Consider the following 24242-nt stretch of genomic DNA (forward strand, 5'->3'; position numbering starts at 1 on the left):
GATATGTCATCTATGTTGTATTCTGAATAAAATATTGAAATTTGAAATGTCCACATCATTGCATTCCTTTTTTAATTCACAATTTGTACAGTGTCCCAACTTCTTTGGAATGGGGTTTGTATATATATTTTTTAACAGACAGACAAACAACATTTAATTTCACACAGAGCACTTTGTGAACAAACATAAGATGGTGCCAGCTTTACTCCATGTGCGTTTTATACTTCCTGGTCGTGACGTCACCTCGCCGGAGAGAGCTCAAATTTTGACTAATTGCACACATTATTTCAGAGCATGGATAATGCGGCCGTGTTCCCAAAGCGTTCCGACGCAGCTTAAGTTCCTAAAAGGGAACCTACAAGGTTGCAGCTCCAAATGCATAATACTGTATATAAAGAGTGACTCACCATCATTAATCACTATACTGTCTACAATTATAATTTTAATTACATTGTAGTAAATAAATATATTTACCCCTTACTTTATCAAAGTTTATAAGTAAAAAAAAAAAACAATGATCATTAATCGTAAGCATCATTCATGTCAGTTTCTCAAATTCATTTCCTGTTATTTGACAAACCAGAGCTACATCATCACTCTTTACTCGACTGATCCATGTTTATCTTTAATGCTGACACTGCACTGGTTTTATTTCAATTTAAAAATTACAAGTAGTACCCAAATGTTGATAATTTGTTAGTTTATATAAAGCTAAAAAAATATTTTGATCATGATACTTAAACTCTTAGAGTATTCACAGTGAATACCTTGGTGGCACTCTAATCAATCACAGAGCACTATGCATATGTTCACTTATCGGCACTTTAACTTCGTCAATCCACCTAACTTTCGACATGTCTTTATAGTATCAGGATCGCATTTTGGAATGCAATTAAATATTTTAGTCTCTTTATAAAGAATAATCTCACTCTAGCCAGCCAATCACAAACACTGTGGCTATGTTCTAAGCTATTACATCAACAGATTTCCTATAAAAACCTATTTTACAATGCTCTGTATACTCTCATACCCCGCAGTGCTGAGGAGCAGAAATACAATTAATCATAGATGAAAAACAGAAAAAGATCTTGTGAGACAGCTGTTATAAAACATTCAGCTACACGGCACCTTGTTTTCTGAAAAGCTGTCTCTTGATTTGAAGGAAAATGTGGTACATGTCTAGAATTAGTGAATTTAATATGTAGTCATATTGGGACTAAATTGCCATCATGTGCAAAACATTTTTAATTATCTTATCATTACAAACATGCCCTCGTGCACACACACACACAAACAGTAAATTGCCTACCCCCTGGCAAACTTAGAGATATTTGTTAAAACAACAATTTTACATAATAAAAGAACGAAATGCACCATGAGGATTTCCATCTTTCTTTTTCTTCTTTCTCTCTAACATTCTGTGGGGTGTGTTCATGTATGTTGTTGAGTCAGCATTAAGAAGCTAGAAGGAAACAGAGCAAAATCTGCTGAGCGAGCATGTGTGACCCTACACTTTCATTATACCTCAAAATATGGTCCAGCTGTAGGTTCTGTAGCAACATATCGAGACACAAATACACACATGCACTTTCCCTTGATACATTTGTTCATGCAGCTAATCTGTTATACAACAGCTAAATCCAACCCTAATAATGCATAAATAAATCAATTAATAGCATCATATGAACAGGTCAGAATGAAGCATTGTGAACTGTGATACAGCAGAGTGATAATAGCTGTAAATGACAGTTTATTAGTTGGAGAAATGCAGAAAATTAGCAGGGTAGGGTTAGGGTTCCCCTTCAGAAACTGGAACTGCATCAACAACGCTTTGGGAACGCTTCCAGAGTCCACACTCTGAATTAATTGTGAAATTAGTCCAATGGAAAGCGGGCCTTCACCGGCTGGGTGACGTCACGAACAGGAAGCTGTAAAACGCACATGGAATAAAACCAGTGCTAGCTTCTGCTTGTTCATGAAGGGCTCTATATTTGTATGTGTCTATGGTAAGTGGTTAATGTCAGAAGAAAAAAAAATACAAATAAAAAGTAAATAAATTAAAATAAAAGCAAGCATGAAGTGTAAGCACTCAGTGTGTTGCTTGCTTGGGAGCGGAGCATGGAGGTTGGTGAGGTTAGCGAGACATCAGCCAGGAGCTGTTCAGGGTGGTGACCCAAGTTATAGCCAAGCTTGATATAGATAGGCTGGCCAATCAGCAGAAAGCTTGTCCGTCTAGTAAGCTTGACGATGGCTTTCTGCGACCCTGCACACCGAGGTTTCCAGGTCTTGGGCTAAGGCGTACTCTGCCCGCCTCTTCAGTCTTAAGGTGTCGCTATATGCTATTATAGTTGGACTTATAGAGTGTGGTTATGGGACGTTTCCCTGGGGTGCAGAGATGCTGGCTAGCTATCTCTCCCTGGGTGCTCCATCATCTCAAAAACCCCAACGCTACCCACCAAGCCCCATTGAACTACCATAGTGCTGGTGGCATAGCTTATGCTGCAGGTTGTGGTTGTGTTTTAAGCCTATCAGACCGACCTGCTACTGGAGCAAGACGTGGGAGACACGTTCGGCAGTCAGGAACGTCGAGAGCTCCACTGTGCGACAGACCTGGCTCTCAGTGTGCACTTCAGTATACATTGCCCGCCTCACCCCGGCACCCTCAAAGAGCTGGTTTGTTAACCCTGCCACTTTCATACCTCCTGGTGGCATCATGGTGGCCAGGCAGACCATGGTTTGTGGACCTAGTAGCCCATCTCAAACACCTTCCCTAGGGGGTTCCTCTAAAGTGGAATCTTCTCTCTCCGGCAGGGGACACAATAGTTCACCTCCCCCCAGAGCTGGTGAAACTGTTGCTGTGGCCCCTGAGGGGCCTCCGGTCTTTCCACTGAGGTGGTAGAGACCATTTTCCAATCCAGAGCTCCCTCCATGAGGAGGTTGTACGCTGAGATCTGCGATCTGCACCATTTGGATCCAGTTAACTGCCCGGTTGGCACAGCGCTGGAATTTCTTCAAGAACAGTTCCCAAACGAATTGGCTCCTTTCACCCTGAAGGTTTACATGTCTGCTATTGCAGCCTGTCATGCCCCCCTTGTGGGGTAGTCGCTGGGTAAGAACCCATTGGAGACATGTTTTCTCCACGGTATGATCTAGGGCCCTGTCTGAGCCTCCGTTTCAGCCATTGACCAAGGTGCCTTTGAGGTACCTTACAGTTAAGATTGTGTTTCTCTTGGAAATCTCCTCTCTCAGGAGAGTAGGGGATCTTCTGGCTTGGAATTTACTCCAGGCATAGAGGGAAGCTATTTCATCCTTATGGGTCCTCTGGTCTCCCTGTTACTTTTGGGGTCACTCGACTCGGAATGTGGCAGCCTCTAAGGCTTTGTTTTTTGGAGTTTCCCTCTAAGACATCTGCAACGCTGCGAGCTGGTCCACCCTGCTGAACGATGCACTGTGTCTCCATGCCACACTGCTGGCATCCATGCAGGGCTTCCTTCTATTTTCAGAAGTTAGCGCTGGTTTTACTTCATGTGTGGTTTATAGCGTCCTGGTTGTGACTTCGCCCTGCTGGTGATGTTACACTTTCCATTGTACTATTTACACATGTGATTCAGAACGTGGGCATCGTGGAAGCGTTCTCAAAGCATTGTTGAATCAGCATCTTGTTCCCTCTGGGAACCGTGGTTACTTACGTAACCTGGAGACGTTTTCTCATTTCTCTTAATAATTCTGAAATAGGTGCTTAATATTGTATATACAATGGTATGCATTATCTATTATCTCATCAATTTAACTTGTTTGCCTTGCTCTAGTTTTATAAACCACACTAAATGTTGTAGATTTAATACTGAATTAATATGCTATACTAATTTTAAAAAAACAATATTTATGATAGCATAGTATCTCCCTTTCCATCCTGACTCTACCATATTATAACATATGCTTAAGACTCAAGCTGGGTTTTCTTTTTAATTTGTTTCTTCATGATGCTATGAAGACCTAACACACTCACACTTTTGAGCCAATAATGTAATTTGGGCTACCAACTCAAAAGCCATTTTCTATCTAATAACTCCTTATTTACAACATCTTCATTTTTTTCTTGGTGTTAACAAGCTTGAAGAAGAAGCATATGCAATCTTTCCAAGTTACATAATTGGACCTAAAGGAACACTGATACCTTTAAAGCATTGCCAGAGAAGATAATTAAAGATACATAGCATTCCCTTTTCTGCACTACTGAAGGTGCAAAAGATTTACCCTTGATGGCACCACCCCAAGGACAAGTGGAGTTTAATGCTTTTATTTTTGAGAGTACACAGTGACATAGATAACAGGTTTCCCAATGGTACTGGGAGAATACAAAGCCCAGATCAATTTAAAAAGCATCTGCTTCTATAATAAAAGGTAGTAGGGGACCTGAAAGTGAATGTAAGCCATGGCATTATTTATTAATTATAGTTTTGTGGCTACATATATGGAATCAGATACATAAATTTAACACCTATAAAATTTTTACAGCATAATCTTTAAATTCTTTAACCATTTCTCCTCGCTTCTCTTCTCTTTCCCATATGTGGCACATGTTCCTAAAGGTTTGGGATTAAGGCAAGACATTTATATAGACAATCACCCCCTTGTTAAGCATATTTTCTGAAAGAGGGACAGGATTTTAATTAGCCTCTACATATGCATAATTTATAGTGCCCCAAATGGTCTTCCATTTATTCCCCTCTCAAAGCCATTTATTTCCCCTCTCAAAGCCTAATCAATGTATAGGATCTCTGTGAGTCTACTGCAATTCAATAGCAGTGTGTATTAAAGAAAACAGGTGAAAATACTTTACTCTTACAACACATCAATAATCAGCACATAATAATCTGTGTTCAGCAACTATTTCAATGTAATCAATTATGTTTGACGGTCCATAATCCGTGTATGTATTTACACTGATAAAGTGCGTGTTTCATAAGGGAAAAAACAACTGCTGTCTACAAAAATACGGGTATATTTTGACAAGCAGATTATTGTTATCTTAATTAACAATAGACATGTATAAAATAAATACTGCAATTATGTTATAATGGTTCTTCAATACAATCTGCATAATGAGCAACATCTCTTCAGGAACTTCAGGTACATACTGTAACTTGATTGAAATATAATTGTTAAATGTATTTAAAAATTACCAACAGTAATAGACCTTCAAAAGTCCATGTGCTCGCTATGCTCACAGCTCTTTCTAATAGTAGCTAATAGTTAAAAATAAGAAATGCAAGACTTCACAACCAAAGATATTTCTATAAGAAAATATATCTTCTTAGGTCAAAAGGAAGAGGGTGCCATTTTTTTCATTGTTGTTAAAGTTCTTGAAACTTGTTTTATAGTCTAAACTGTTTAATTCTCAGAGCTGGCTCTAGCGTTTTGGGTGCAACCAGCTATTTTTTTGTTGTGGCTTTTACATGCCCTATATTCCCCCTTGACTTAACATTGTAAACGGCCATTATTACACATTGCGTTTCCTATAACCTTGCTGCATGTTAATGTTAATCTAAGATTTCCACTTTCACTGTCCGCCTCCTTCCTGCTCTTGTCTCTGGAAGCTGTTATTTGTGTGTGTGTGTGTGTGTGTGTGTGTGTGTGTGTGTGTGTGTGTAGGACATTAATACAGGAAAGAGAATTAAATCGATGTGTCTCTTTGTGTTTGAGCTCTTGTTACTTCCTGCAGGATGAATTTGCCATTATACCATTAAATGCACTGTGTGTGTGTGTGTGTGTGTGTGGGTGTGTGTGTGTGTGTGTGTGTGTGTGTGTGTGTGTGTGTGTGTGTGTGTGTGTGTGTGTGTGTGTGTGTGTGTGCTAATAGCAACTGCTATTAATTATTCTTGGGTATTAAAATAGTGAACTCTCTTTTGTTTTTGATACTCTAAATTTGTGTGACCTTAATTTAATTTGGAGTTGTCATTGTTTAGGCTTCTCCTTTGTTGTTTTTGCTGTTGATTTTTTTTTCTTTCTTTCTCTTTTTTATAAAAATGCTATTCCATCCATCTGCCTCTTACTATCAACACACAGCTTTAAACATATGGTGTGAGCATTTGAGAAAAAATAATTTGGGAAGCTATTTATTCTATTTATTCTATGTGTATGCATGTTTTTCATTATGTGTGTCTACATTCTGTAATGTACAAGACAAAATAAATGGGAACAGGTAGGCAAATATCAGGATATCGCTGACATTTAAAGGCTGCACATTTTTATAATAAACTGCCTATTGGTTCAATCAACATCTAGAATAAAGAGAAGTAGCCACAGAAAGACAAATAGAAAAACAAAAAGGATAAACTGTAACCATGAAACATGGCAAAATTTCCACGAGTGTGTGTGTTTATCATATTACGGAGGAGAGCTGGTTGGATACAGTACATCTAGTCTTGATCTCTTACAGCTTTCTGTGTATACAGTATGTTTCTCGCATAAAGAGAAGGGAATTGGTAGCCCAGTGGTTAAGATGTTGGACCTCAAAATCTGAATACTTGAGAATACATTAACCTTCTGATTGGAAGGTTGTGAGTTTCATTCCTAGCACCACCAACCTGCCACTGCTGGGCCTTTATGATCAAAAGCTGTAAACCCCAAAAGGAAATCTGCCAAATACCATAAATGCAATATCCTAAATGTAATGTAAATGAGGTGCAAAATGTCCTGCTCAAGTGTGTGTGCATGTGTATGTTCAGATAAAAATTTCTCTATGCACAATTAATCTTACTTAGTTATCATTCTAATTAATATTAACTAATAGAATTTGTCTTTGAACCTGCAAAGATAAATCTATTTTTTTTTCAAAAACTCTGAGAAACTTTAATGAACTCTGACCAATTAAATAACAAATCTGAAACAAAACACTTTGCAACTTAAATTATCTGACTAGCTTCTTATTAAACATGTCAAATGACAGCTATCTCGTAAAGTAATTGGAATTAATGGAACAGGATGTGCTCAAGTATTGACAGGAAGGGCAATCAGTTCATTGCCAAATGAACAATCATGTAGCAGTGGCTGGACTAAAAATATTAGCCAATTTGATCTTTTTGCTTGTGTTTAAATTCATCATTTGCGTGCATTAGGCTTGTCTTGCTCAGTCACAAAGAGAAAAGGTAAATTAATGGGATCTTTTGGAACGTGTATACACAAACACAACCATTCTTCTTACTCTTGTAACAAACTCCGTTGGTTGAGTGGCTTTGGCATTGTTATTTCACTGACAAATAATAAAAAAAAAGACTTGAAAGGAAGAGAAATTGGTCTCTGCATGCACGTTTTCCACAGGCAAAGAAAAGCAAATTTATGTGTGAATGCATTCAGTTTTGTGAGCAAGACGAATCTGTGCTCAAGCAGGACAATTTTGTAAGAGAGAGAATCGTTATTGAAGATTAAAATATAGTGCTCTCAACTCAAGCAGAAAAGCAACACCTCAGAACAAAACTTGCTTCACCATGAAGGTATTCCGATTATCATTACATACCAAATAAAACGTTTAGTTTTTGTGAATCATCAATATAATTAATACAAACATTTTTTTTTCTTTTTTGTTTGAGGTATTTTGCTACAAGAGAGGAAACCAATCAAATTAAACAACAAAAAAATAAATAGATTAATAAATGAATAAGGGTACAACTCAATCAATTGATCCATCAATCAATCTGCTAGCCCTCCTGTGGTAGATGTACTCAATTCCTTGACCATTAAATGTAAAGAAAATATATGTTCCCCTGATATACTGTCAGTCAAACTATTTATTTTCTGCTCATAGTCTGGTTCAACTGACATTTATTTACATCCATAATTTTTCAATTACAGTGATGATCTCCGAATTCTCCAACTGCACCAAGCATCACTGCATCCTTTTGATTTCCTCTCCTTGTAAAAAAAAAAATCTGTCATTTTTCCCTTCAATTATAGGTATAGTAATTCTTAGCCTTACTTGATGATTACAGCAGAACTGTTTGACTGTTCATATTTTTAGATGTTGCTGACATACAGTGCTACAGCATCTCTGTGTTCTCATGACAGCATCTCTTAAGACCAACCTCATGTTCCTCTTGGGGAAGACAAATCTAGGACAAAGTCTCCACATTCCCAGCATTTGAGTGCTTTAATGAGAGCAGATATGTCGACTTCATTAGAGCCAGAAGCTGCAGAACATTTGTGAGTGAAGTAGTTTGCAAGCATGTTCTTTCATCGGTCTGCGTTTCAGGTCCTCACCTCCGCATTTGTTTGCCTCAATTTCTTTCTCAATTTGCACTTTTGTTATGCCTATATCCAAAGATCACTTTTATTTCTATTAAAACACATTGCACATGAATGCATTAATGGAATGAAAGGTATATTATTATAGCCTTCAATCTTTTTAATGCGGTTTCATTTCCTATCTGATGGTTTTATCTGTTATCATACAGTGGGTCATTAAGAAGCTATTTGCTCTTCTATTTCATTTTACATCATTTTTTTATTACCTTGTACTACATTTATGCACCTAATACAAAGTGAGTGAGTGTGTATATGTGTGTTCAGACACAGGCCTGAGAAAGGTTATAAAATTATAATCATGACTGGTCAACTATGGGGATCAAAAAGAGCAACATAAATCTCAATAAATTCTTTAAACCACAAACAAGACAAGGGAAGAGATTAGGAAAGGAGAGGTGAAGACAGGATAGAGAATTTACAGAGAAGAGAAGGAGGATGGAGAACAGAGCTGGAGAGTGTAACACAGGATGATCCTGACAGCGAGAGATTGATAGGCGCTCATGTTCAAGGCCTGGAGGGCGATGCCAGATTAGGCACCTGAGTCTCTTGCCTTTGCTCATAGTCATAAAACACATGTGCGTGCGCACACACACACGCACGCACACACACACACACACACACACACACACACACACACACACACACACACACACACACACAGTCTGTAACATTTGAGACATATTTTCACTGACTGTTTTCGAAGACAAAAAATGCAATATAATCCTTAACGCTTTTGTTCATATTTACATACTCAATCCAAGGGTTCATTCTATGTGCATTACTTGATTTATTTATTTTTTGTCAACTATTTGACATGATGGATTGTTTAGCTTTTAAAATATTTTTCTGGAATTGCTGTCATAACAAAGCTTACTAATATCAGGTCCTTCCGTTCAGCCTTGCACTCTCACCCCGCATCTTCACAAAGTGTGTGGATGTGGCTCTGGCTCCTCTGAGGCTCCGGGGTATCTACATACTGAACTATATCAACGACTGTTGATATTAGCTTGATCAGAGCATCTGGCAACCTGATATCGAGATGTTGTTCTCGTCCATATGAAGGAAATGGGGGGAAGACTAAACGCCATGAATAGTGTACTTTCTTTGGTACAGAGAACCACCTATCTAGACGTAGTGTGGGATTTGGACGTTATGCAGGCACAGCTGTCTCCTGCATGAGTGGAGTCTATCTACACGACCGTTAAGAATGTAAGAGAAGGCCAGCTACTCACCATGAAGCAGTTTCAAAGGCTGCTAGGTCTGGTGGCAGCTGCATCTAATGTGGTGCCACTTGGCCCCCTATACATGCGACCCCTACAGTGGTGTCTCAGGAACAGCGGGTTCTCCTGAAAGGGCAACCTACTCCACACAATCAAGGTCACGCGGCGAGCATTTCGGTTCTCAGACATTTGAAAAGATCCCGGGTTCCTGTTACAGGGCCCCGTGTTGGGGGCTCTGTGTCGCTGCATAATGCTAATGACGGATGCCTACCTTACGGTTTGGGGGGTGGTCATGAGGGTCCACTCCGCTCAAGGTCTATGGAAAGGGCACCTTCTCTTATGGCACATCAACTGCCTGGAGATGCTGGCCGTGCTAGCATTTAAGTATTTCCTCTCAGACATAAGGGACCATCATTTGCTGGGCCATAACAACAACACATCGGTGGTCTCCTACATCAACCACAAGGGGCATCTGCGCTTTTGCCTCCTTTACAAGCTGGCATGACAGATTCTTGTGCTGGATACAATGGTACAGGTGTGGCCGAGGCTCCACTTGTTTGCCTTTTCCCCTGTGGCGCTGCTCCTGGGAGTTATGAAGAAAAGGTAAACCTTCTCAAACACCCTCCCTGGGAGATTCCTCCCAGGGGGAACCTTCTCTCTTTGAAGCTTTGCTTCCCCCTCAACCTAAGTTGTGGAGGCTGTGGCCCCTGAGGGGGCACAGCTCTTAGCCACTGGTCTCTTGGCCGAGGTTGCAGAGACCATTCTTCAATCCAGAGCTCCCTCCACAAGGTGGTTGAATGCCGCAAAGTGGTGCCTGTTCACTACATGGTGTGTAGTGAACTTAGACCCAGTTAATTGCCCGGTTGACCCAGTGCTGGGATTTATCTTAGAACAGTTCATCAAAGGGCTGTCTCCTTCCACCTAAAGGTTTATGTGTCCGCTATTGCGGCTTATCTGGCTCCGCTTGCTGAGAAGTAAGGAAAAAACCTGTTAGTGACACATTTCCTCTGTGGTACCCTGAGGCCTTGGGTGCGACCCAGAGTGCCTGTATGGGACCTGGCCATTGTTCTGGAGGCCTTGTCTAAGCCTCCTTTCGAGCCCCTGTCCGAAGTGCCCTTAAGATTTTTAACAGTCAAGATTGTTTTTCTACTGGCAAACTCCTATTTAAGGAGGGTTGGGACCTTCATGCCCTTTCCGTGAGCCTTTCCTGTCTCGAGTTTAACCCAGGCATGGCTAGTGCCTTACACTTCCCCAGACCGGGTAGGGCAAGGACTGGACATATACGTCCGCAGAACAGAACTGTGGAGGAAGTTGGAGCAGCTGTTTGTCTGCTATGGCCCTCTGAGGAGAGGTCTCCCTGCGAATAGGCAGACCCTTGGCAGATAAATTGTGGATGCTATTTCTTCCTCTTATGGGACCTCTGGTCTGCCCGCTTCCTTCGAGGTCAGAGTGCACTCCACTCGAAATGTGGCAGCCACTAAGGCCTTGTCCTCTGGAGTTTCCCTCCAAGACATTTACAATGCTGTGGGCTGGTCCACCCCACTGACCCTTGCAGGTTCTATAGCCTCGACCTCTGTGCCACTCCTGACCCCTCTGTCCTTTGACCTAGCTGTGCCCATCCACACTAGGTATGGCTTGGTCAGTCTGTCATGATTGAACACTTGTTCCCAAAGCAGTGTTGATGCAGCTGAAGAAAGTGTTCATATGTAACCCTGTTTTCCTGAGTGAACAAGATGCTGAATCTTCAGGCCACACTCCCTGCATCCCTGTGAGCACTTCTTACGCTATCGAAGATAGCGACATCTCCACCACGTTTCCTTATAGCCTCCTGTTCATGATGTCACTGTACGTACTGTACACAGTCACATAATTAAGGTGGAGGTGCAAAACATGGAAAGGAAAAAAAAAGAAAAAAGAACATTAATCAACAAGGCAAATAAACAATAAATAAAACCTGGAACATGGAATGTGACACAAGATTGTGATACAAAGAGTGTGATGCAAAGTAAGTTTTTAAACAAGTGCTAATTAGATGTAAATGTGAATCAGGAACACAATCACATGACACATTGCAGTGAGGTGCTGTGGCTAATGGGAAACATAAAAATATTTCAGACACTTTTGGTACTAACTAGCCTTTTTTCTTTATACCAATATGCACTGTTATTATAAGTTAAACAGTTATTTTGCAGTTAATACATGTAGAATATCAAGAGTCATTAAAAATAAAATAACTAGCACAAATTCACCAAACTGAAAAAACAAATGCATTCTGAATAAACTTCTCCTGCATTGATCCAAGGTTTGGCATCAACATATTTGAGGACATGCAAATCTTTTCATAAGGTAATTTTTTTTACTGGAATTCTAAGTGTCAGAATAAACAGCCTGGGTAAACATGTAGGATCAGATGTACACATTAGAAAATCAACCTATTAGATATATTCAAAGGTTGACTTGACATATACTCTACAGTACACACTGGTTGAATTGTGACTGAGCATGTGTTTGTATGTGTGTGTACTGTAGGTAGAGCATGGTTGCATTGAATGTGTATCGTATCGCTCCACTGCCTGGGTTCGCAATGTGTTTCCAAGGAAACAGACTTTGGTTAGAATCAACCAGCATACTGGCATACTGACAGATTGCACACACACTCAAACACACTACACCAGAAGCCATGCCTTCGAATACAAGAAGTGGGATTTTATTTTAAGACATGCTTCACCAGTAACATGCCCGAACACTGGGGACAATCTGACAGAGCCCTGTTCAGATTGCTAACAAGAACAATAAAGTGTTCAGTCAAAAATCAGGAATCAAAATCCCTATAAGATGTAATTGAGTTAAGAATTGAAAAAAATCAGATGCATTTCTTTAATTTCTATGTAGTCCAAGTCTAGTCATATGTCCCTACACTCGGAAAGATAGATCATTTTATACATCAATTCATGAGAAACGAGTACCTAGCTGCCCTTAGCTTTAGTATCCGTGTGGGATCAATGTGTTTTTTTTTTTGTGCTTTAGGAAATTACCCTTAAAATCCAATTGGGGATACTGCAGAAAGTGTCAGAGTGTGGAGAGCTTTATTGAGTTCAAACATTGCATAATAGCAGTTAGGTTAAATACCAAGTCACTCGCCAGGAACACCAAATATTCTTATAACACATCAGTGTGTAGAATGCCTATTCAACCTGGATTCTTGCAGCTAACAACCCAATCAAATAAAATTTTATTTGTCACATACACATACATACAGAGTACGACATGCAGTGAAATGCTTTTTACGACGGTCCGGCATGAGGGAATAGGATGAGGAGGGGAAAAAATAGCAGTCATTCAAAAAAGCAAACCCATTCAAAATTCCTATCTATTCTGTCTTTAAATTATTTTTTTTCAACATGTTGTAATGTTATAGGCACAAATGACACATATATTGCCAAATCCCAGTTAAATAAATAAATAAATGAATAAAAACTGAAGAGATACCCCTGACACAACAAAACACGACAATAAAGACATTCAGATTGGGACAGACTACGCCAATGTTTGGATTAAACTGTGCCAGATGTCTGTATCACCCCATTTATAATTGTCTAGTGGAAGTTAGATGTCCACATGCCAGGTGGAATGTGAGGAGTAGAAGACAAAAGTTGTCCCATAATTGCCATATGTCTGTCCCCTACAGCAGCAGTTAAACTTAATGAATTAAAAAAAATCGTATCATTGTCCATCTGTCCGAACAATAAAAAGACAAGCTCAACAGATTGATTAGAGAAATGCATCACCTAGATGCACTTATTTCCAGTTGACCTTTGATGAGCTTACTTTATCAAATTCAGTATTATTTGAAAAAGTTTCCAAACTTTGGTATTTTCATAGCTGGCTTGTTATAGACTGAGACATCTGTAATACACAGGAATATACTAATTAAAAGCACTCTTTGCATACACATGGATTTTTAGAAATATCTTCAAACAAACAGCTCTAAACATCTGTATACAATGCAGATGTCTTGCAGCCAATGTGCCCTATAATGAGTTTGAGTGATTCTAATTCTTTTTAAAGCACAGGATCTACACTGTCATTATGACTTTGTTATATATTCTCCACTAGTTATGAAAAAATGTCCTGGTGGTCAGGATTTAAAGTAGAATGGAAGAGAGAACAAAGCAGAGTATCAGGTGACTAATCAAGTGTGGCACTGTTGATTACAATTCTAACCCCCATTAGCTATTTCACAGGTGTATCTGACTCAGTAGCTTTTTGAACACATACATATACATCTGTCATTAAAGAAACATTAAGTGATTTAATGTTTTAAATCCATAATAAGGTGGCTGTATTTAACTTTTTTCCCCCAAAATATAGTAATTAATTTAACAATTAGCTCACAGTGAACAAGCAGCACCTAGGATAGTTATTTATTAATGTATCTATTTATTTATATCAAATAAATGTGTATATGAAATAAAAATGTCTGTGGTGAGGGACAGTAATATGACCAATTTGGATTATTAAGGAACATTGAGAGAAAATTGGATGCGATTTTTTCTTCTTTTTTTTTGGACATAAATCAATCTGACTTTTAGACTTTTTATTTCTAACAGCACACAAGTGATACTAAAAGGATATACTAAATTGTGCCTGTAATGTATGTATGTATTGTCCTTTACTGCAGTTCGGATAATGTATCTGCTGAGTAACTGATAAGAAAGTAGCAGGAACCCTTCCTGACCTCTTCAATCCTCTTCTTGATTCTATCTCTGTCTTAGGCAGCATTAGTGAAAAGGGACTGAAAATCCTTAGAAGGTGGCTTGAGGTCAGATTCCTGTGAATGTTAAAAGGTTTCATATGGGATTGTGTGTTTGATAAATGCATGTCTCCTGCAGGATAGAGAAGACTGATACAGCCCTATAGCACTGCAGGTCACATATGATCTGTCACTCAGCTGAAACCTGAGTGTATTGTGATGTATGTGTATGTGTGGTGTATGTGGGTATGTACCTGAACCTGTCCATATTTATCTCTCAGTTGATTCCTCTTGATTATGAGGACCTATCCTTATCATGTAAGTTGCTGAATGACTCTAAATAATGGCTGTCACTCAGTTCTCAGCATGCTGTCTATGATTTAGATTTTAAAATCACAGTTTCTTCTACAGATTGGCATGCATTTTTTGCTAAATGTTTCAGTCATTTGATTCTGATGTACTTTATATTTGCAGTATATGACAAAACCTTTCAGGCACTTGACCATAACACCCATATGTGTCTCTTTACAAACTGCTGGCACAAAGTTGGAGACACAGTATTGTTTAGAAAGTCTTTTCAATAAGTTTTCTCCTTGCTGGAACTAAGAAGCCCAAACCTGTTCTAGTATAACAGAAATGATGTGCACAATTTGAGGTCCATGAAAACATGATGTGTCATGGTGTGCCCTGGAACAACCTTTGTTATAAACTGAATTGCTGGCTAAACCCCAGACTGCTCAATCATACTTAAGGATAAGATGGTTAGACTATCGTATATACTAAGGTAAATATTTCAAAAGAAGCACACTAAAGTATTTTCAAAATGCTGGTCTAAGCATTTCAGGTGAAATATGAAAGCATGCTTTTCATATATTGTTTCAAAAACTTTAAGAAAAGTACATTACTGTATTTTCAGTATGCTCATCTAAGCATTTTAGGTGAAATACACTAGCGTACACTAAATGCACAAAAGTACTGAGACACTGGACTTTTCCAGCCAGATGTGTTTTTTCCTGAAACTGTAATCATAAAGATGAGGGCAAACTGTATAGTATGTCTTTAGATGAAGAAGCATAAAATTTTGCAATCACTTGAACAAGGAGACTCAAACTTGTAAGAGCATGTCAATGCCCCTGTGCACAATGCCAGCTTCTTGAGGATATGGTTTACATGGTTTGAAGTGGAAGATCTAGCTATAGCTTTCTGAACCCAACCCTATTGAACACCTTTAGGTTGAATTGGAATGCTGAATGCACTCCAGGCCTTCTCACTCTACATCAGTACCTGACTGTACTAACACCTTTTTGGATAAATGAGTCCCCACAAATCTCCACAAGCACACTCCTAATTCAAGTGGAACATCTTCCAAGAAGAATGAAGGCTATTATACAATAACAGCAAATGAGGAGTAAATGTGAAGTGGGATGTTCAAAAAGCACAAACAAATATTATGGTAGTGTGTACAAAAACGTGTGTCCATATACCTGTAGTGTATTTCTAAGATGCTGGTGTTTTAAAAAAAGTATACCAGAGATTTATTTGAAATATTCTAGCCCAGCCATTTCAGGCAAATTTCAATGTGTATTTTTCATATGTTAGTTTGAATCTAACCTTTTTTCCTCCAAATTATGCAGTCCTGTCTGTGCTACATTTAAGGTGGACTGTTAGGAAAAATGGCAGTAAAGATCTTTACTGAAACTGTGACAAACTTTTACTGATTGTTCTTGTGTTTTCTGGAGAGCTGTAAGGCAATAGAATTACACCTGTCTACATCTTAGTGACTAGGTCTCTGTCAATGCCCGTGTGCCAAAATAAGTAACACACACACACACTTAACTGAAGTAAAGAGAAATATAAAATAATATTTATTATTTAAAGGACTAACAGAATTAAGTAACAGCTTTATGTGCAATTTTGTTTCCTTTGTTTCCTTATTATAAATCCTGTTTAATTTTTGTAAGCTGTCAAGAAGTGTGTGGGTGTGTGTGTGCGTTTGTGTGTCCAGAAATGGCATTTAGTTCAGTAGAGGCTTGGAGAAGCATTAACAAAAAATTAATTACACTCAAATCCAACTCTATCTTTTTTTTTATTTGTTCTATTCCTCTCTGAGGATTTTCTAACCCTATACACACCAACTACTTTTACTGCTCTACAGAGAGACAAAAAGTGTCAGTGGTGAGAAAAAATGAGAGAAATGAATTGTACTGCATTGAGATGATGTTATAGAGTCTCTTGTTGGATGTTTTTTTCATCATTTAGTTTTAGTGCTGATCTTTAGTTTCACAAATGGCTTACATCATCATGTCCAACACGTCCCCACACTCCTTTTCCTACAGCCTTGTTCAGCCTTACAACCTGGAACTAAAGTGGATTGGTGTTGATATATGATGAAATTACTGTGGGGGAAATAATTATTTGATCCCCTGCTGATGTGAGTTTACCCCCTTACAAAGAAATGAACAGTCTAGAATTTTTTAATAGTAGGTTCATTTTAACAGAAAGAGACAGAATATAAAAAACATTAAAAAAAAAATCCATAAAGAAAGGTTATACATCAATTTGTATTTAATCAAGTAAAATAAGTATTTGACTCCCACAGACCCAAATTGTCCCTTTAGGAAAGTACTCCTAATATCAACTTGTCATGTGTATAAAAGTCTCCAGTCACAGAATGAACCTCTTCCATTCAAACCTATCCATCATGATGGGCAAGACCAAAGAGCTGTCAAAGGACATCAGGAACAAGATTGTAGACCTGCACAAGGCTGGAATGGGCTACAAGAGCATCAGATTTTTGGTTTGGACATATGTTTTGGGTCATTGTCATATTGGAAGACCAATCCATGACCCAGAAGGTATTACAGAAGGTTCTCATCTAAGATTCTGCAGTGCATGGCCCCGTTCATGTGGTGAAGTCTTCCTTGTACCCTTAGCAGAGAAACAGCCCCAAAACAGAATGTTTCCTTCTCCTCTGTTTGACAGTGGGGATAATGTTCTTGGGGTGATATTCAGCATTTCTCTGTCTACAAACATGGGGAGTCGAGTTGATGCCACAGAGCACAATTTTAGTATCTTCCAACCACATCACATTCTTCCAAACCCTCTCTGAATCATGTTTATCAGCAAACTTCAGACGAGCCTGTTCAGGTGCATTCTTGAGCAGATAGAGCTTGGTGTGTTACCAATGGTTTTCTTGGTGACTGTGGTCCCAGCTCCCTTCAAATCATTAACAAATCATTAAAAAGCTTTCTCAGAATCATCCTTACCCCATGAGCTGAAATTTTGCATGGAGCTTCAGAGTGAGGGCGAATGACTTATCTTGTATTTCTTCCATTTTTTAAGTATTGCACCAACAGTGGTCTCTTTCTCACCAAGCCTTTTGCTGATGGTCTTGTAGCCCATTCCAACCTTGTGCAGATCTACAATCTTGTCCCTGGCATCCTTTGACAGCTCCTTGCTGGGGGTAGGGGATCAAATACTTATTTCACTTGATCAAAAACAAAATCATTTATATATAATATGAATGTATTTTTGAGGGGGATTATTTTTTAAATTCTTTTTTTTTTTGTTAAAATAAAACTACCATAACATTCTACACTGTTAATTTCTTTATGTGAGGGTAAATTCACAAAATAATTATTTTCCCCACTATACACAAACATTGCATATAATACTAAACTAAGAAAATCTATCTATCATCTATCAATGTTTACATGCAAATCTCTTGGCAAAGCTGGCCTAATTATGTATTTTGTTTATGTAAAATGACTCAAAACCAGGATAGTAAACATACCTCTAAATTTACTGAGGTCTACTTTAAGAAACAAAACTTGAAGCTTTTAGAATGTATCTCAACAAAATATTATTTAGATAGACCTCAAGCTTTTACAATGGTCCAAAACTCAGAACCAGAAACATTCAACTATGGTTTTTTTTTTCCCTAATACAGAATTTGAAAATGTACATCATATACATGAGGGCTGTTTAAAGCTTTGCTTACATTTGAAGGTACTTCCCACAATTCTCACCATAGTGTTAAATAATATACAATTATAAATATAATGAAATAAGAATAATTAGAGTCATGTGATCCCATCTAAATACACCAGGTTCTGGAAAGTCCATTGTTTTAGACAACTATTTCAGGACAATGTATTGAAAAATCAGTAATCTGTCAGGGAACCACCAGCCAAGCTTCCCCTCTGCACTTAGCACACTCGCAGCACCTCGCCTTCATACTAATCAACTTCACCTGTCTCCAATCTACACCCTTGCTTTATAAGGACACCGTTCTCACTCACTCACTGTCCGATCTACAGTTAATTCTGGCAATCATCCCTGGACTACCAGTGTTTCGGAGTATACTCGTGATTGCATAACCCAGCCATTAGGGTTGCACAAGCTAGTGCACTCTTAGTGTAGGTCCTAAGCCCAGATATATAGTGAGGGTTGCATTAGGAAGAGCATAAAACATGTGCCAAATCAAATATGCAGATCACAATTCAAGAATTCATACCAGATCGGTCAAGGCCCGGGTTACCAATGACTGCCACAGGTACTGTTAGCCAACAGGGTACCGATGGAAATTGGGCTACTGTCTACAGAGACAACATATGTTGATATGTTGTGTGTTCAGGTGACCAAGTGGAAAGGGAGAAAGGCCAGGAACATTGGAGGTGGGTTTAAACTGTTCTATCATGGTGATCATAAAGGCAAAGTACAGTAAGAGTGAAGTGGAGGTGAAGAGAGTTTCTGATGATGAACGCAAAGCTGGAAGTTGAAGGGGTGACGATAATTGATGTGGAGGTGATGGGTAGGTATGGCCTTAAGGAGAGGAATGGGAAGGGGAGATTGGGGTAGATTTTGTTAAAACAATGGAAATGGCAGTGGTAAATACTTATTTTAAGAAGAAGGAGGCGCATAGGGTGACGTGTAAGAGTGGAGGATTGTGCACACAGGTGGACTATGTTCTATGTAGGAGATGCAACCTGAAGGAGATTGGAGATTGTAAAATTGTGGCATGGGACAGTGTAGCTAGACAGCATCAGATGGTGGTCTGTAGGAGGACTGTAGAGTAAGGTCCAGGGAAGAGGTCAGACAGGGGCTTGGTGGTGGTGAAGAGGTGCTGGATGATTGGGTAACTACTGTGGAAGTAATAAGGAAGACAGCTAAAAAGGTAATTGGTGTGACATCTGAAAATAGAAAGAAAGACAAAGAGGTGTGGTGGAAAGAGTAAGTGCCTGAAAACATAAGGAGAAAGAGGATGGCAAAACAGAATTGGTATCGGCAGAGAGATGAAAAAAGTAGGCAGGAGTACAATGTGATGAGGCAGCAGGTGAAGAGAGATGTGGCGAAAGCCAAAGAAAAGGCCAATGAGGAGCTGTATGAAAATATGGACACTAAGGAAGGAGAAATTGATTTAGGAAGAGCACCACAGACGCATCATTTGCTTTGAGCATGTTGATGGAGAAGTATAGAGAAGGACAGAAGGAGTTGCATTGTGTGTTTGTGGATTTAGAGAAAGCGTACGACAGGTTGCTGAGAGAGAAGTTGTGGTATTGTATTAGGAAGTCAGGTGTGTCAGAGGGTGTAAGTGGGAGTATGTGAGGGTGGTAGAGGACAGGTATGAGGACAGTGTGACAGCAGTGAAGTGTGCAGTAGGAACGACAGATTGGTTCAAGGTGGAGATTGGATTGCATCAAGGATTGGCTCTGACCTCTTTCCTGTTTGCTGTAGTAATGGACAGGTTGACAACGGGGTCAGACAGGAGTCCCCATGGAATATGATGTTTGCAGATGATATTGTGATTTGTGGTGAGAGTAGGGAGCAGGTTGAGAAGAGCCTGGATAGGTGGATGTATGAGCTGGAGAGAAGGGGAATAAAAGTCAGTAGGAGTAAGACAGAGTACATGTGTGTAAATGACAGGGAGGGCAGTGGACTGGTGTGGTTACAGGAAGAAGACTAAAATTCAACCCCAGCAATACAGAACTGCTGGTCATTCCAGGTGATTCATCTCCAGGTCAAGATCTCCAAATAACACTTCATGACTTTCTGCTCTCCCCTTCAGCCATGCTCGTAACCTTGGGGTAACTATGGACAATGAACTGTCCTTCTTCCCACATGTCGTTAATGTAGCTCGCTCCTGTCGATTTCTTCTCTACAACATCAGAAGGTTTCGACCATTTCTGTCCACACAGGCTGCCCAGGTGCATGTTCAGTCTCTTGTCATTTCAAGACTCGACTACTGCAACTCTCTGCTGGCAGGTCTTCCCCTGAACGCTATTCATCCACTGCAAATGATCCAAAATGCAGCTGCACGACTTGTGTATAATCTGCCTAAGTTCTCCCACACCACCACACTGCTGCGCTCCCTTCACTGGCTTCCAGTAGCTGCATGTATCAGATGCAAAACACTGATGCTTGCCAAAAATGGACCAGCACCATCTTACCTCAGAGACCTCATCCCATCTCACACTGCACCACGCTGTCTGAGATCCTCCAGCACTGCTCGACTGGTACCACCTTCTCTCTGAATGAGAGGTAAGTATACTTGAAGGCTCTTCTTTGTTCTGGCACCAAGGTGGTGGAATGAACTTTCCCTAGATGTCCGTACAGCACAGTCCCTGACTATCTTGAAGCGACGATTGAAGACCTACCTCTCCCTGAAACACTTAAATGTATTCATTGCTAGAGACTCAAAGCACTTTTTTACGTCGCTCTGGATAAGGGCGTCTGCTAAATGCCGCAAATGTAAATGAGAAGAGGTGGAGAAGGTGGATGAGTTTAGGTACCTGTGGTCAACAGTGCAAAGTATTGGAGAGTGTGCTAGAGAAGAAAAAGAAAAGAGTGCAGGCAGGGTGTAGTGGGTGGAGAAGTGTGGTAGGAGTGATTTGTGAGAGAAGCCTGGTTGAGATGGTTTGGACATGTGCAGAAGATGGACATGGGGTATATCAGTAGGAGAATGCTGAGGATGGAGCCACCAGGAAGTAGGAAAAGAGGAAGTCCAAAAAGCAGGTTTATGGATGTGGTGAAGGAAGACATGCAGGTAGCTGGTTTGAAAGAGGCAGATGTAGATGACAGAGTAGTATGGAGACGGATAATCCTCTTTGGCGACCCCTAATGGGAGCAGCCAAAAGAAAAAACAAGAATGAAAGAGTCAGTGATTGCATAAAGATGGAATTAATCAAATCAGCCACCTTAGCCTGGATAATCCTTAAAGCTAGGCTTTATGAAAAAAAAATTAATGATTGTGTAATCCTAATTAATAATACCAAATTATTTGTTTATTTTTTACTGTTTAGAGCAGGGGGCTTCAACTAAAATTGCTTGAGATACAGTAAATAAACCTTCCTCGCCAGCTGAGGTCCGGACAATTATATACCTAAAAACATAAATTGCTTTTTGCCAGACTAAATAGTTTAGACAACATTTTTTTATTGGACACATTATAAATAAATAAAAAGTATAAATAAAAGAAATCAAAGAAAAAATCTAAAGTGCTTTTGTTTCTGCTGAACTGAGATTTACAGACCATAAGTAATGAACACATACCTCACTGGTTCAGAAAATCACATTTAAACTCCACACTTATTGTCTCTACCTAACTAAATGTATCTAATATTTAACATAGCTCTCTTCTATGCTTCAAGTTGCATTGGTAAAAATATCATCAGCAATATCATTCAGAAACACAAACAAAATAAAATAAAATAAAGTTCCAGTGTTAAAAAAATTAAAAAGTTGAAGAAACCTTTTCTCTGTTCATTTGTACAGTTCCTTTAAGTCCATAAAAATGTAAATAACACGCCTCTCGATTCAGCTCGATGCAGAACGAAAAAATACGTATTTTTTCCACCCAATCATCTTGAAAAACTTGGTTTTCAGCACAAACTTTCCTAATTTTTGAGAATTTTTGTTTTTCACTCACTGAAAGTTTGCGCGTCGCTTTCTGCTGCCTTTACTGCACGTGCAACTGTACGTCTGATCGTAGCAACAGTGAGCATAGTAACTGTAGTAGCGGCTCTACTGCTTTACTAAGCTGACCTTGATGTGCCTGATATAAATGTGATTTTATTACAAAATAGCGGTTGGCATATATTCAATTTATTATGTGAAAAGGTTTCGTGGTCCGGCTGGACGCACCTTGGGTTCCGGGTTTGGACCGGAGTCCGCCAGTTGGCGACCCCTTGTTTAAAGGTACCCCTTCACTGCTCACCACCCAAAAAAAACTGTATCCACAATAAAACATGGTGGGTGCATCATTTTTGGAGATGTCTTTCTTTCTTTTCATTCTTATTTCATATTTTAAAAGGAAACTGGTCAGGCTTAAAAAACGCAATAAAACTGGGGTGATGGATTACCTTCATACACAACAACAAATCAAATAATGCTGCTAAGAACCTAAATGTGTTTTAATGGCTCAGTCAAAGCCCATACCTTAGTAATTAAGTACGTTTGACACAAAGAATGGACAAAAATAAGAGAAAGCAGAAATGCAAAGCTGATTGGGACAGTTCCCAGAGGACTTGCAGCTCCCATTGCAGCATAAGGAAGTTCTATCAAGTAGTAACTAACCACAATATTAAAAAATGAACTTTAGTACTAGTTGGGTCTCTCAAGTCCAGCTAAATATCTATACAACAAAAAAAATCTACTTTCTATAATAATCAGGAACAAACTCTACAAGCAGACTGTCCACAAACAACAACGGCATGTGAGCAATAAAACGTGATTATTGCTTGTGTGTGTGTGTGTGTGTGTGTGTGTGTGTTTTCTTAGGTCACGAACATGCAAGCTGAATATAAATCGAATATTCATTAGGTGCCAAAGTGTGTTTCAATAGTTCACAATAAGTATATTAAAAAAAAATGAAGCAAAGGAGAGTGGGTCAGCATGGAAGAAAGGGAGAAAGATGGATTGAAAGAATTGAGAGAATAAGCAGGTGACTCATGTTGCGTCTGCCTGAGATAAACTAGGCCAAGCCTGACTACAGGCTCACAGCTGAGAGCAACAAAGAATTGTGGGTGAAAATAGGACTTTTTATTTTTCATCAGACACTGAATTCAAAGTTGGAAAACCTTTTCCAATCAGTCTTTTAAGACTCGGGTGTAATTTTACACTCTTCTCTCTGTTCCCTTTTCCCTGCTTACACATAAATAATGCATTTAGCATGTACAGTATAGATTTAATATTCAACTTTCTTCAAAGCACCTCAAAATATCTGCTCTACAAAAATATATACAGTTCTTTTTCTTGTTTCTCACAGGCCTCCGCTGAAAAATGGATGTCACATGATTCAGTATTTTAATGACAGAACAACAATAGCAGCACTTTTATTTTTACTTATTTATTTATTTAGCATGGAGCAGTAAATCACAACTTTGTTCAGCTTCCTGGATTTACTCTAAAGACAGAAGATGCAGAGCTGGCCATTTCTGTAAACATCAGAGTCAACATTACAGTGTTCCTCCAGAATAACAGCTATTATCCCAAGCGCGGACAGTGTTCTTGTGCACCATAAAGAATAGGGCAACAACAACAACAAACGCCTATCTGAAAAGTCTTCTGACTTACATGAGATCTTAATCTTCTGCTTCTTCTTCTTCTACTTCTTTCGGCTTCTCCCATTAGGGGTCGCCACAGCAGATCATCTGTCTTCATATCCCCTGTCCTCTACATCTGCCTCTTTCAACCCATCTTTGGAAATTGTAATGTGTGTGTAAGTATTTTCTACATTTGTGCTGTCTCTTCTTTCTGTCTTGTGTGTGGATGGGGTGGATGGTTGAGTGTGTGAGGTGGGAAGTACTGGAAAGAAATTTACGCCATACTTACACCTCACATTAGTCCTTTAGGTGAAACATACTCATACAAGCTGCAGTGGTGTCTATCCATCCATCCATGAGAGTTTGGCGCAGCATATGGGATCCTAATACTGCAGCCACAGACCAGGTCAACTGTAGGAATTC

At 39.2% G+C, this 24242-nt stretch overlaps 1 long non-coding RNA gene across 2 annotated transcripts in view; it reads right to left on the bottom strand.

Annotated features, from left to right (window-relative positions):
• LOC124392040 overlaps positions 1–24242 on the bottom strand; it is a 33939-nt gene that overhangs the window by 8353 nt on the left and 1344 nt on the right. The window contains exons 2-3 of one of the 2 annotated variants that reach the window (XR_006927094.1): positions 24109–24230; positions 10960–11376 (exon numbers count right to left, since the gene is read on the bottom strand). This is a non-coding gene — a long non-coding RNA (uncharacterized LOC124392040). Of the gene's footprint in view, positions 1–10959; positions 11377–24108; positions 24231–24242 lie in introns of those variants that run through there. The other variant, XR_006927093.1, reaches the window with a different exon arrangement.

This window comes from Silurus meridionalis, chromosome 10 (genome assembly GCF_014805685.1).
Source record: "Silurus meridionalis isolate SWU-2019-XX chromosome 10, ASM1480568v1, whole genome shotgun sequence".
Taxonomy (NCBI): Eukaryota; Metazoa; Chordata; class Actinopteri; order Siluriformes; family Siluridae; genus Silurus; species Silurus meridionalis.